This window comes from Osmia lignaria, chromosome 12 (assembly GCF_051020975.1).
Source record: "Osmia lignaria lignaria isolate PbOS001 chromosome 12, iyOsmLign1, whole genome shotgun sequence".
Lineage (NCBI taxonomy): Eukaryota > Metazoa > Arthropoda > Insecta > Hymenoptera > Megachilidae > Osmia > Osmia lignaria.
In genome coordinates this window covers 5,148,830-5,161,750 of record NC_135043.1, presented here as the reverse complement: position 1 = coordinate 5,161,750, position 12,921 = coordinate 5,148,830, and the positions used below count along the sequence as shown (strand labels likewise).

At 44.0% G+C, this 12,921-nt stretch overlaps 1 protein-coding gene across 3 annotated transcripts in view; it reads right to left on the bottom strand.

The window, feature by feature from the left end:
• Positions 1 to 12,921, bottom strand: part of sano (CABIT domain-containing protein serrano) — a 101,600-nt gene that overhangs the window by 39,202 nt on the left and 49,477 nt on the right. For 2 of the 3 annotated variants that reach the window (XM_034321222.2, XM_034321221.2), the window contains exon 3: positions 2,753 to 2,782. The gene's annotated coding sequence lies outside the window, so the exon portion shown is untranslated. Of the gene's footprint in view, positions 1 to 2,752; positions 2,783 to 5,695; positions 6,085 to 12,921 lie in introns of those variants that run through there. The other variant, XM_034321223.2, reaches the window with a different exon arrangement.

Sequence of the window (12,921 nt, the reverse complement as noted above, 5' to 3'; positions counted from 1 at the left end):
TAATCGTGCGACAGGATTCACGAACACGGTTTGTTTGGAATTTCGGAGACTGTAACGGGACCGACACTTGCATGTGTACGCGAAATGGTCCTGTAAAGTTACCTCATTCTTGGGACGTAATACTTTTTTGTTTTTGAGAAAAAAATGCGGACATAAACGTTGATTCATTGTTACTTTTTCTTTTCGATATATCATGATTAAAGTCATCGTTTAAAATTGATGATGACACGGAATTGGTGGTAGCAATGTAGATAATTAATAAAATATAATGATCTGTTTGAGTTCGAAATATTCGCCGAATTCCAACCGCGTTACCTAACTGCTCCGAGCAATAAATAATGATACTTTCGCTAATGTCTAAATAAGCGAGTACGTTGGGCTCTTTAAACGTGCTTTAAACGATCCCGCAAGATATGCAATCATTACAATATTAAAAGACTATCAACGACCTGACGTTGCGTGACACCGGGGTGAGATCACCTCTCTTGAAATCCCCCATTTTGAAACTGACCGTGAATCATCCTGGAAGCATGCATTTTCATTCCAGCTGGAAGGCTCAAGAGCCGCGTGCCAGCTTTCGATACGCCTACCTGTCGAACCAGAGTAACGAACAGACAGCTACGTTCAGGTAAATTGAAAATGCAAGAAAAAAGGCAGAGATATCAAGTTCAACCTTCGGTTGCATGGACTTTTGATGATAATGAAATCGTATCGCTCAAGTCTTTTGCGTTCTCGTTATAGCTTGTGTACTATTACTTTATGAACTGGTTAATATTTTTTTACAGGCATGTGAAATTTAAGCTACCCCATTCTCTAGGCTTTTCTTAGGATTTCCCTAAATTTTCCCTGGGATTTTCCTAAGTTCTCTTTAAGCATTTCTTAGGTTCCCCTAGGCTTTTCCTAGGTTGTCCCTGGTTTCGTCCTAATTTCCCCTAAGCTTATCTTAAGTTCCCCTAGGCTCTCACTAAGCTATCCCTAGGTAACTGGTCGCAGATTCCTTCCCCTATCATCCCCTTAACAAAAGCCTTCGTTGCACCCGAGTGTAGATAGAAACAAATGAGTTTCCTTTAAATAATGAACGACAATCCTTGCAAAATGCCAACGACACCAGAAACCATCAGGCCCAGTACTGACGTTAATGCAACGAGCCATTACAGGGGCAACGTTAATTACCACGCAACGAACGCATAAAAAGGGAGCAGTCGATCGATCTTTCACGAGGAACGAGCGGTTTTGGCTCTCTGATTGCAAACTGCGTTCGTGGAACACCTTCCTGGATCGTGGTAATGGATGCGCGATCGTTTCTCTTCATGGAAACGTATTAATTATTTTCGTTGAATCCCATCTAAACGAGAGCAGCATGGTTCTTCTCGGATAACGAACATTTTCCTTTTTCTTCTTTCTTTAACTTACTAAAAATCTTGAAGAAATTCCCCTCTGGATATCTCATTTATTACAGTTTATTGCTTGATGATGTTTCACCGTTTCCACGTGATGATTTAAGCCTTTCCTTTTTTTTTCCTTAATTTATTGCTCGTGGAAGCAAAGTAACGCCAATTAACCTTTTGTATCAGCTGATCCCAGAAGACTTACGGGCTAGGTACTTATACCATAAGTAATGTCGTCACTCATCTTACGAGGAGAATTCACTATGTGTCACCATCAAAATTTAATGAGCTTTTACGTGTCGATAAATCACGAACCTTCCTATCTATGGTTTCAAGGTGACGATCAATAGTTTAAAAGTTACTTAACCCTTTTGATGGCAACTTGGAATTCAATCTTCCAAATTTTATTACGAGATCCTATTTAAAATTTCTCAATTCTCCATTGATAGTTTAATGGATCAATAGAGGAGGAGATTCAAAGCTTGTCGTTTCAACGCGTCCGCAGGAATTCAATTAGCTCCAGGTGACCCAGGCCCGATGGGTCGGATCGTTCGACTCGCTCGAGGAAGCTTCGTTGCATCATCGAGTCGGTAATTACCGTGTGTGGTACAGTTACGGGGTCGTTGGTGGTCCACGTAAATTAACGTGGGTCACCGTTGAACCTCCGTTGAACTTTCCGACCAGCTCGGTACTCTTCTACTTGCTCCTCGTTCATCCTCGTGTTTTCAACTCGTTACTTCATGTTTAGTGTTAACACGTCGACTGGTACATTATAATAACTGCTATTAAAGATACGATCACTTCATTTTCCAATTTAATCTTTCAATTTGCCGTTTTACGTCGTTGATATAAGTAGCCGGTAATAGGAGTCCTCTTCATAAGTTTCATCCTCAATTTCATTTTTATTTCGTTTAACCGACGTTTGAAATTTAATTAATCGGACTTGAGAAAGTTCATTATAGATCGAAGTTGGGAATAATCATACTTTCTATCGCTTCGACTGTTAACGTCGTCTTATACCGTTTTGTGTAGTTGCAAAATAATTACAGTGTACTTACGGGGTTACTTCGCCGTGGGTGATCGATGAACTGTAACGCAGCGCCTTTCTCCGTGATCCTTTTTATCCGTCGGAACAATGTTATCGAGCCACGTTTCACGGGTATCACTATGCTCTATGTAATTACTACGTGTGTACCGCGGTAAGTTCATCGATGACCCACGTGAACGGATAGCAAAGCGAACGATCAGTATATAAAACGCCGTGAAAGTATCCGTTCTACATTATGAATTGTGTCTTAAATCTCTACGACCCGACGATTTTATATTTCAAGTTTAATATTACACGATGCAACAATGGTACTCACTCGTTGCCTTTCGTCCTGTGCGTCTTGATTCTGAAACAAAAATCCAAATTGCTCCATTAATTAAGTGCAATCAATCAAATTATTTTAGTCTGATTAAAGTGATACTTGAAAAAAATTCCAACAGAGTCCTCAGTGAAAGGAAGCAAAAATTAAAGATGCCGACTTTATCATTGACCTAAACTACTTATTTTTTCTCCAACCGGGTTTCAAATTGAAATAACTATCTCTAATACGTTAATACTGCAACGAACCTTTCACAAATTGTAATGTTAAGTAGAAAACAAGTGTCGAAGCACAGTCGATCACCGAAATGCACTAGACGGAAACGCGAACGAACGGTGAAAGACGGTCAAGAGCCTCGTGTCCGCTCTATCGCAACCGCTTTTCATCGCGCGTACAGCTCACGTGCCACGTCCGAGCCAACGACATTTCCTGTTTCCTTCCCCGTCACCTGGCCAAAACCGGAAAATCCACGAGTCCCATTCGTTATCCGGCGGTCAGGGTTCGTGGTAACCGTTCCGACGGATATCATCCTCGTGTTCGGCCTGCATCCGCGTAAACTAGCCACGCCGATGAATTATTTCGTGCTCGTGGCCGGGGTATAAATCGTTTTGTAGGCGACGCCGATGACGGAGAGATAAATGCTTGATGGATACGAGCTGTCCACGGTAGCGGTACTCAAAGGAATTCTTCGCCAACGGAGAGAGGGAAAGAAAGATAGTATTTCATGTTCTTGCCGAGAAGACTTTTGACCCTTAGACGCTCGTGAGCTTGTCTTTTTCAGATGCATATGAACTCGGGGTGACTCGTTCGAGGGCTCGAATAGGTACGGGTTAACGACGGATAGATTTCTGGCGGATTAGCTGGTGAACTTGAGAGATTTCTATGCAAATTGCTACACCTTGTTGAACACGTTTTTTGCCTGCTGATTTGCGATTCATTTTATAATTACCATTTCGCTAATAAGGAATGGTATAAAATTATATGATTCTATAACAAAGAAAGCGGTGTACGATGAATACATTTTTAACTAATTCCTTGATAGCTGACTGAAGAGCTATATTTTCCGCGAATGTAATTAACTACCACGACAAAGCACCCTCTGCGAACGATTACCATCGCTCGTGAAATATCTCTGCTAGACGAATTCGCTCTAGCGTCGCCGTGAACGGATAAAATGCGAGCGCGATCGTTTTAACGCGAAATCACGCGTGATTATTATCCGGACGCAGTAAAGGATCACCGTATAATGGCTCCGAAACGATTTATTGCGCGTAATTACGAAGAGGTGGCAGTTTAAGGCACCTTTACAGCTCTGAACGCCGTTGCGAGCGTTCATTCACTGAGAAAACGACCGGGCGACAATAAAGCCAATAAACGCTCGATCGTACCACGATCAAGTAGCTTCGTAGTACACCGGATGCTCCTATTAAACGTGCCGTTATGTATCTACCTCTCTATTTAAGAAATTGTCGATTCGTCTTGGAAATTGAATAACTAAATGAAAATCTATCGCTACCATTCAACTTTCGACGATACCAGCAACACCAGTCACAGCAATATGTATTCCTTTCTTTTCCCTCTCTTTCTCGAAACGAAACCAACCTTGGAGTCCACTACAAATCCTCGGAAAAATGCAACACTTTCGCAACTTGATCGCGGCAGGAGAAAAACGATCGTTGCACCGTGAAATTTCGTGCTCACCGTTGACGCAACGCTGGAGCAAGAAACTTGTAAACGTGTTTCAAATGTGTCTGAACAATGCATTATCGGTATAACGTTGGCAAAGACACTTTCTCAGTCAGCCTGTCGGTGCATCGTGTCCGTCCTGCAAACTAGCGAATTATTCAAACGAGCCTAGGCGAACGAACGTGACCGTTCATCGAAACGAAGAATCGACTCGGTCTTCTTGGTAAACGTTGTTTATTTTTCATTGGCGAGTGGCTTTTCCTGGTGGCTCGTTAAAAGACGAAGGAGGCAGACGTTGACTTGAGATCTAAACTTTCCGGTCTCGTAAACAATTCTCTGATGATTTCAACCGTTTTTACAACAGTCTTCGTTCTCCAAATTTTATTCGCCCAACACCCATTCGTCTTGGACGTCTTTCACCGATTGCTTTCTTTGTATTCGGTGCGGGGCACGCGCGAACGGTGCAAGAGGAATGTAAAATTGGCATGGAAGTTCATGGAACGGGCACGCGTTCCATGAAAGTGTCGCTCCACGATTCGAAAGTGAAACATTTGCCTAGGCGTGTCTGGGGCTAATTATGCGAGGCACGACGCTAATTACCTGCTGACTGGCTATTTCAAGGAAAACGTTGCCTTTATATTTAGCCGTTCTGCGTACACGATGCACCGGTGGAAACAGATTAAGCCTCGGCTTGTTTACCTCCCCCTGTGTGCGCACAAACTGTGCACAGTTGTTGGTGTCGTTGGCATTGGATTATGCCGAGGCTTCATTATGCCTATCACGGCATTAGGGCGAGGTTCATTGTCCAGAGAGGCAGAGCGTGCTTGATTATGCTCAGGAAAAGTAGATTTAGTTGTCCGGGATGCAATAATGGGATAGGTCTAGGTGTGTTTGACTCTGCATGCTTTCCTATGAACGCGCTGGTTTCAAAGTGAACAACTCTTAACTTAGCAATAGATTACGTTTCATTATGCCTAATATGGATGCAATTTAAACGCTGCTATCCCGGTGATAAATTGAGCTCTGGCACAATTTAGCATCGCAGTGAATTGTATGCAGATAGATCTAACGTGGCAAGGTGTACCTTGCTTATAGACACGTGGTACCAAGACAAATTATGCTCTTGTATAATTCTGGTTGCGACCAATGGCATTCAGGTATCATTGGTAGAACAATTGCAAAAGTAGCTTACATAGTTTCCTTTGTATCTAATATACAATAATTAACAAACGATAAAAAATAAGCAGTACATACCGTCGCTGTTATCCTAGAGGAATAGTCTGGATCGTGGTGCAGTGGCAAGCGGATATACGGGAGGAAAAGCCGACGAGGGAACCGGCGTCGTGCTCGGTAAACTATGACGAAGGTTAGGTTATCTCGGGACGCGGATCTAAACGTTTTAACGTGTACCGGCACGCTTCTAGCACAGAGTACATTGTCATTTTATGAACAGTCGGCTCTTGCTGCACGACAGACGACACAACGGCTACAATTTGCGCTTGTAATTGCACCGCTATCAATTCCATTTCACCAGCGAAACGTCAACACACGTGCTGTCACTTACGCGCATGCCACTCTACTGCAGCGCCACCCCGTTGCCTAGCAAATCCCGCGCTTTTCAAGTGGCGCGAAAATGATTACCGATTCAAAACGTTCGAAAAGTAAGGTATCAATTCTAAGAAAACTTCTTATCATAAATCGAGTAATATCGATCATTTTCGACGGGAAATGATATAATTGAATGGTGAAGATTAAAAGCAAGCTCGTAAAGGGTAAACAAACGTTAGTCGCGAGATTTAATTACATCGTTGCGAGGAAGAATAATCGCTAGAACTAGCAGTGTCACGGCTTTTAATCCGCGAACACCTTCTCGGTTATTACTCTTCGCGGGTTTTTAACGTTGTCACCGTAGCGCGTAAATAATACCGCCTCTCTCCGTTAAGTCGGATTTATTGCTAGGCTCTCTAGAAGCCGCCAGGCTTATTATTTAATCGTTCATTAACGATTCTTCGCGCGTCGCTTATAAATTCCCTGGTTGACCCGGTAATCGCGGAGTTACCTTTTATTTTCTTGTCGCGTGCTCCATTGTTCGCATTGGCAACGCTGCTATCCGCGGGTACCGACCACTGATTATATTCAAATTAGCTTTTCATGCTGATTCCGGAAATGTACTACGCTTATCTTAACCCCTGATACTTACATAAACATTAAATGAAACAAATGTTAAACTCGAAAGGTTTTCGAAAGAAACAGCTGTAATTATCGTCGCGAAGGAAAGGAGTAACGATCGATGCAATTAAGTTTCTCGGTGAAAGTGACAAATAAAGTGGCTGAAAGTGAGTCAGAAGTCTCGCAGAAGTAGCGCGGAAAGGTAAATGAAACGATTCATGAAAATTTCACAAAAAGTTTTGACATCGCGCCTCTATCTTTAGACAGGAAAGAGCAACCGGGTTGCAGCTCGATACCGATCGCAGCAACTTTTTCTCAAGGATCCAAGGAGGACCGAGTCAAAAGCCGACTCGGAGCCGGTACCCTCGTTTCGTTCTGCTTCACGCACACCCGCGTGGAGGTAGAAAGGAAAAAGAGTCTCGGAGGAAGCAACGAGGGTACAGAAGCAAAAGCAACAATGGTAAGTCACGATCCTGCTTGCATAGATTTACGATGCGCTCTCTCGATGAATGTTATAAAGGACCTTGATTTTTTCAAGACTATTAGTTTAGGTACTTAACAAACAACAGACACAAAAAGACAGGGAAAACAAGGAGAAGAAGAGAAAGAAAATAAACAAAGGGATACAGAGGCGGAGGAGGAGGAGGGATCGTAGAGTACTCGACCTCCACCTTGGTCGCCACGCATCGTGGAATTCGTTCGGGGAACAGGGTTCTCTGCACGCCACGGTCTCGCTGTTTTGCATTTTACACCGGTGCCGAGATTTGGTCGTTAGATTCGCCATGCGCCTCCTACAGCGTCCTCTTTCCTCTTGGATCCACCATGTAACTGGCGGTTCTCCTCTTAGCCCGGGGCAAGGATGCCGGTACCTTAACCCCCCGTCGTGCTCTCATGTACTCGGTGGCCCTTTCTTTCCAGCCTTGCCTCGATAATAATGTTATCTCGTCCGGCTGCCGACTTTGTTTTCCGCCCCGACGAGCCTCGATAACTCGCCGCGTACGCGCATCGCCCTCAGGGCCACGCTCTTGCCCACGAATTTCCGCCCGCGATCGACCACCGCGTTTCCGCCTCGACTTACGCATCCGCGTCGACCCCCCCGATGGTTTAACGCTCATCAGCCCGAAGCCTTCTAGTCTTTTCATCCAATTCACAGTCGTTACTGCCGACTTTCGAAAATTCCGTGAAATTTTTTGAAGGATCGATGATCTCAACGCAAAGGAAAAGAAAACGTAGAAGGTCGAACGCAAGCGTGCGAATAAACGCGCGCGATCGTCCCGCGTATGTACAAGAATCAATTTAGCAAAGGCCATGCGATCCCGCGACTTTTTCCTGCGGTCGATATTACTCAAGTTTCGTCCGCGTTTTCTTTTTGCGCGACTACATCGGAGAAGAGGACGGTTTCAGATGACAGCGCTCGTTTTCTCGTGTCTTCAACGTGTATTCTCGAATCCCAGGATCATGATTAATGATCCTCCCTCATATTTATATCATTCATTAATTATCATTGATCGTGTTTTCTTTTACAATAGGATTTCTTTGAATGCTGTTTCTTGTCACGATGAAAAATCTAACGCCTCCGAATGGATCACTTATTTTTCTTCTCTGATTTTCACGTTACCGCCTTTCACCTCGATCCAGGCTTAAATACACCGCATTGTTTGCTCGATCAAATTATGGGGTACCACTCGTCTTTATGTAATTTTCGCGTTCGAATCTCTTTGCACCGACAGCGATAGTCGGTCGTAAAATCCTAGCCAGCGGTTAATTACACTATATCGCGCTGAAAAACGATCGTTTCTCGCGGTTGCCACGCGAATCAAAACGTTTGCAAAATTTCCACCTTTTTATTATATTTCACGTATCCCTTTCGTCTTTCTTGATCTCTTACTTTCAAAATAGACGTTCCAATTTATATCGAACCGTGGCTATTAATCTTAAGAATTACACGACACGTTTTCCTCTACCTCGTATACATATTTTAAAATGAACGATCAATTGTAAGAAGAGAAAGAGCAGAGCATAGAGTTAAAATAGAGATGGCAATTTTTCAAGTGGAATAATTCTGTGCATTTTTGACGAGAGCCGAGCGTCGTTCGTGGCATTTCCTGGTTGCGATCGATCAATTCGTAGCCGAGATATCGATAAACCCTCGCAGGAGAAACGATCCTTGTAACGAGTAATCAGACGAGATCTGGGATCGAGATCCTCGCTTACATAACGTCCAGTCCATCCGCGGTAGAAGAGAGATCTTTGTCGTTTGGCTAAACATCCCGCTCTAACGACCGATCGACATCCTCTCTAGCTTCGATCCTGTCCGGTTTCGAACGATTCGACGAATCGACTGTTCGAGAAACCACCGACGCGACGATCCGACTCTCATTCGACAACAAATTTCTAAAGATGAAAAAAAAAAAGAGATGCAGCACTTTTTCGACGACAAATATGTATTTCGTAAAGTGCAAACAGACACCGGTTAATTAAACTTTGGACGGCAAATATTGAGAAAAATGGTATCTGTTTAAAAGTCAAAACGTGTACCAAGCAATGTATACACTTTCGTGATGTAAAGCGAAGGTCGTTTGACGAAAAATATTTTTTCAGCGAGATTAGCAGCGGGGTAACAGCATTTCGAATGGTAGATCGCGAAATAACAGGAGCGAAGGTAGATGAAAGAGGCGATAAACGAAGCGGGTTCGCGTCGAGTCAAGCTTTCTCCTTAATGCAATTGGCTGCAACCACGGTGTTTGCGACTCCCGTGGATCCATTGTCCTCGTTCCTCGCCGCTCTTCTAGTTTAGTGGGTTACTTAGATACGAGCGGAGAGAAAGAGAAAGATTTTCTGCGGTGTTAACCGAGCCAGTTAGGTAATGCTCGCGTCACAACGCTGAAACAAACAGCTCGGCTGTCGTCGAAAGCGAGGAAAGTCGGTTCCCCTATTGTTTCGCACGGTAATCGAAGGCCGTGGAAACGTGAGCGAGTTCTTGTTCACGATGCTTCCGCCATTTCTGACCGTATGCACCGAGCCCGTTGCATCGATCTTACGGATTCTTTACATCATTTCAACGCGAAATCGTGTTTCTACCTTTGCCATTATTTCTACCGATTATTATTCGCAATCTTTTCCTTCTTTTCGCGTCGAAATTGATTTTCTATTAAAGCGAGTTCGATCGTGATTTTATTCAGAATAGATTCCAAGCATCTACCGATTCACCTTTCTCCTTTACTCGATGCGGCTGGCGAACAGAAATATGTCGTGTAAATGGCAAACCGAGGCCCGTGTAAACGTGGGTCTCCCATGCGGAAGGCGATATAGGAGTTCGGTCAGTTGGCAGTTAACCCCACGGGATCAGGAAGTCGTTTTCTATCACCGCTTCGAGGAGAGGTTGCTGCGTGAAAGGGAATATCGAGAGTGAACGCGGATCGGTGCCGAAGGGAGAGTAACGGTCGTGTACAGGTAAAAAGCATTAATTGCGCGGGGAAATGGCATAGATCAGGGACGGACGTCAATCGCGATTTTTTCACGTAATAAAACATTTTGCAATCTATTATAAATTAATCGAGCCGAGCGATCCTCCTCCGATACCAGTTGTTCCCATGTTAGCTCCAGCTAACAACAGGCTTCGCGAGCGGCAAGGATTAGGTTTCATGTAAATAGCATTACACGAGATCAGTCACTCATGGCGAGTACACTGTTCGATTCAATGCAAACGTCTGAGTTTATTTGACTGGATCGATTCTCGATCGAGGAGTCTCGCAGTGCATTCGTCGCGACGCTTGTCAACTCCCCGATCCGTGATTCCTTTATTCGCTTCTTCCATGACGATCGCGGGAACGTATAGACACGTGAGAGTATTTCCGAACCACTTGGAGAAGATGACAACTAAAATCACTCCCTACCGATCGAAGTCACCGTAATATTCATTTCCACGAAGATGTACGAGGTGTTTTCTTCGGGGCTTAATTAATGTTACGCGATTTTTTTGCGATTAACTAGGTGTACCATAATTAATCATTCTATTCTTGCGGCTTCGAGATAAAATATTCATGAACAATAAACTGCAAGCTGTAATTTCTTTGTAACCGATGTAAAAAAGTTTTCCTCGCTTGGTTGTCTCCCCTAGCTGAATCTTTTCCTGCCTCCCCGTCCCTCTGCCCGTGTACTATCACTGTTATTACCCGTGTTGCGAGAGTTCTGTCTCGCTGGTTGCGCTTCTAAAGCCCTCGTGCAATTTGAATGTCTACGCCAGCGTGAAAATCACCTACGATAAACAGACCGCCAGGATAATAATTATCCACCGAGGGTTCCTTTATTCTATGTATATATATTTTATTTATTCTTCGGTTAGACCTCGCCTAACGAGTAAAAGATAAAAAGTGATAACTAGACTCGAATAGATTCCTCTAATTAACGCAGCATTGAAACAGCGTTAATCAGTAAGTAGAGGATCAAAGAATAATTTATTTATTTATTTTCATTTATTCGTTAATAAACGGGATTAACCCTTTGGTACAACATTGTTATTTCTCCATAATAATAATTTCTCCAAGATAGATGAAATACTCGAGTTGTGAATCGGCCCGTATTCGAGGCACAACGGAATACCTCGGACGCAATACAGAATGTACGTTACACGTAATAAAGTACGCGAAATAACGAACGTACTTTTAACCACCTCGAGATACCCCATAGAAGCGTGCATTTGCATAAACATCCGCGGTCATCGCGTGACACAGCCGTGACGGGTCTCGTAGCAACTATGCGAACCATCCCACCACCGCTCGTTATACTTGTATACCTATAGGCTCTACCATAATACGTGAGTGCAATAATAGAACACGGTACGTGTAAATAATACAAAACAATTGCTCTATATGACGTCAAATAGTCATTGTATCGTTTACTAGAAAACGCGTATGCACCATTCCCATAAATTAACCGTGCACGAGATGCATTTCGCGTTGACGTCTCCCGCGGCGAAGAGCTTCATTTTCTCTCACGACATTTTTATTATTCCTAATCGTCGCGGAGATGGGTATCTCGTCCCGGTTAAGCGATACACCCGGTACGTTGAAGCTGGATAATCCTGCTCACGGTACAATAGTCAGGCGATCGCTAGCGGAAAATAAGAAGTCGAACGAAGGGGAGCTGCTGGTCTATGGACGTTGGAAAGTGAGAATTCCCGGCGAGCGTGCGTAAATTCAAGCGTGTCGTCGACTCGGACCAGAGAGAGGATCGCAAAAAGAAGAAAGAACGAAAGGAGAGAGGCTAGGCTATGGTATCTCGTTTCGCGGAAGTGCGTGGGGAATCAACGACACCTTCGTCACCGTGGACCCCTGCTGCTGCCACGGACGACCGATCCTCCTCGAGCCGGGATGCTGGCTCGCAAATTTCACCCGGCCCTTCGTCAGGCTATTAGCTAAGCCTCGGCCAGCGTGAATCGAAGAAATTCACGCATTTAGGATCGTTGCTGAATCACAGGCAAATCAGATGCGAAACGGAAGGTTATGCAAATCAGCGGAGGGATACGAAAACCTGTTAATCTAACGAGAATCAAAGCATTTTCAGCTTGGTAACTCGCCAAACGATTGACGGCTGAATTTTTTTACTTGATCTGGCTTTGACCCAGTTCAAGCTTATCCATCGCAGACCAGTCAACCCGGCAGTCGATATTAGTTCGCGGATAGGAATGTGCACTATGCGCATTACGCGGAGGAATGAGGCTGTTGTAACCGTATACATGTTACGTCGTCTTGCCTTATGTGGAGCACAACTCTTACTACGCGACTTCAGTTTCCATGGGGGACATGAAAGTCTCGCGTAGCTAACGTACGATCGCGTACACGCGGTTCGTTGCACGACATCAAGCTTTCGATCTTGATCGTTCGTCATCTGCACGCTCCTTTCGCAAACCGTACACTTTGTACTAACCTCGTTTCTTTTAATTTGGATTTTAGGTAACAGTCCCAGGTGTTTGATGTCTACACTTCACGTCGAGAAAGCGATTTAAAATAACGTTTCAACTGTAGAACGTATTCAGAGAAGAACATTAGAGTATAGTAGGCACTATAAGATCCACGGGAGAAACATATTCGATCGATCGGATTACTGGATAGGAATTCGAACCAGGAATCTTCAACCCGACGAGTTGAACTACCCCCGGCCATTAGGTAATCCAGATCGTCTTCTTTATCTCTTACGTATCCATTCCCTTTTGTGCAATTAAAAACATGGATAGGCCAAGGTTCGCTCGTGAAAAGAATGAAATTTTAATCTGATTCGCAAGGCAGGTGGTCCCTGCAGAGTGGCACGTT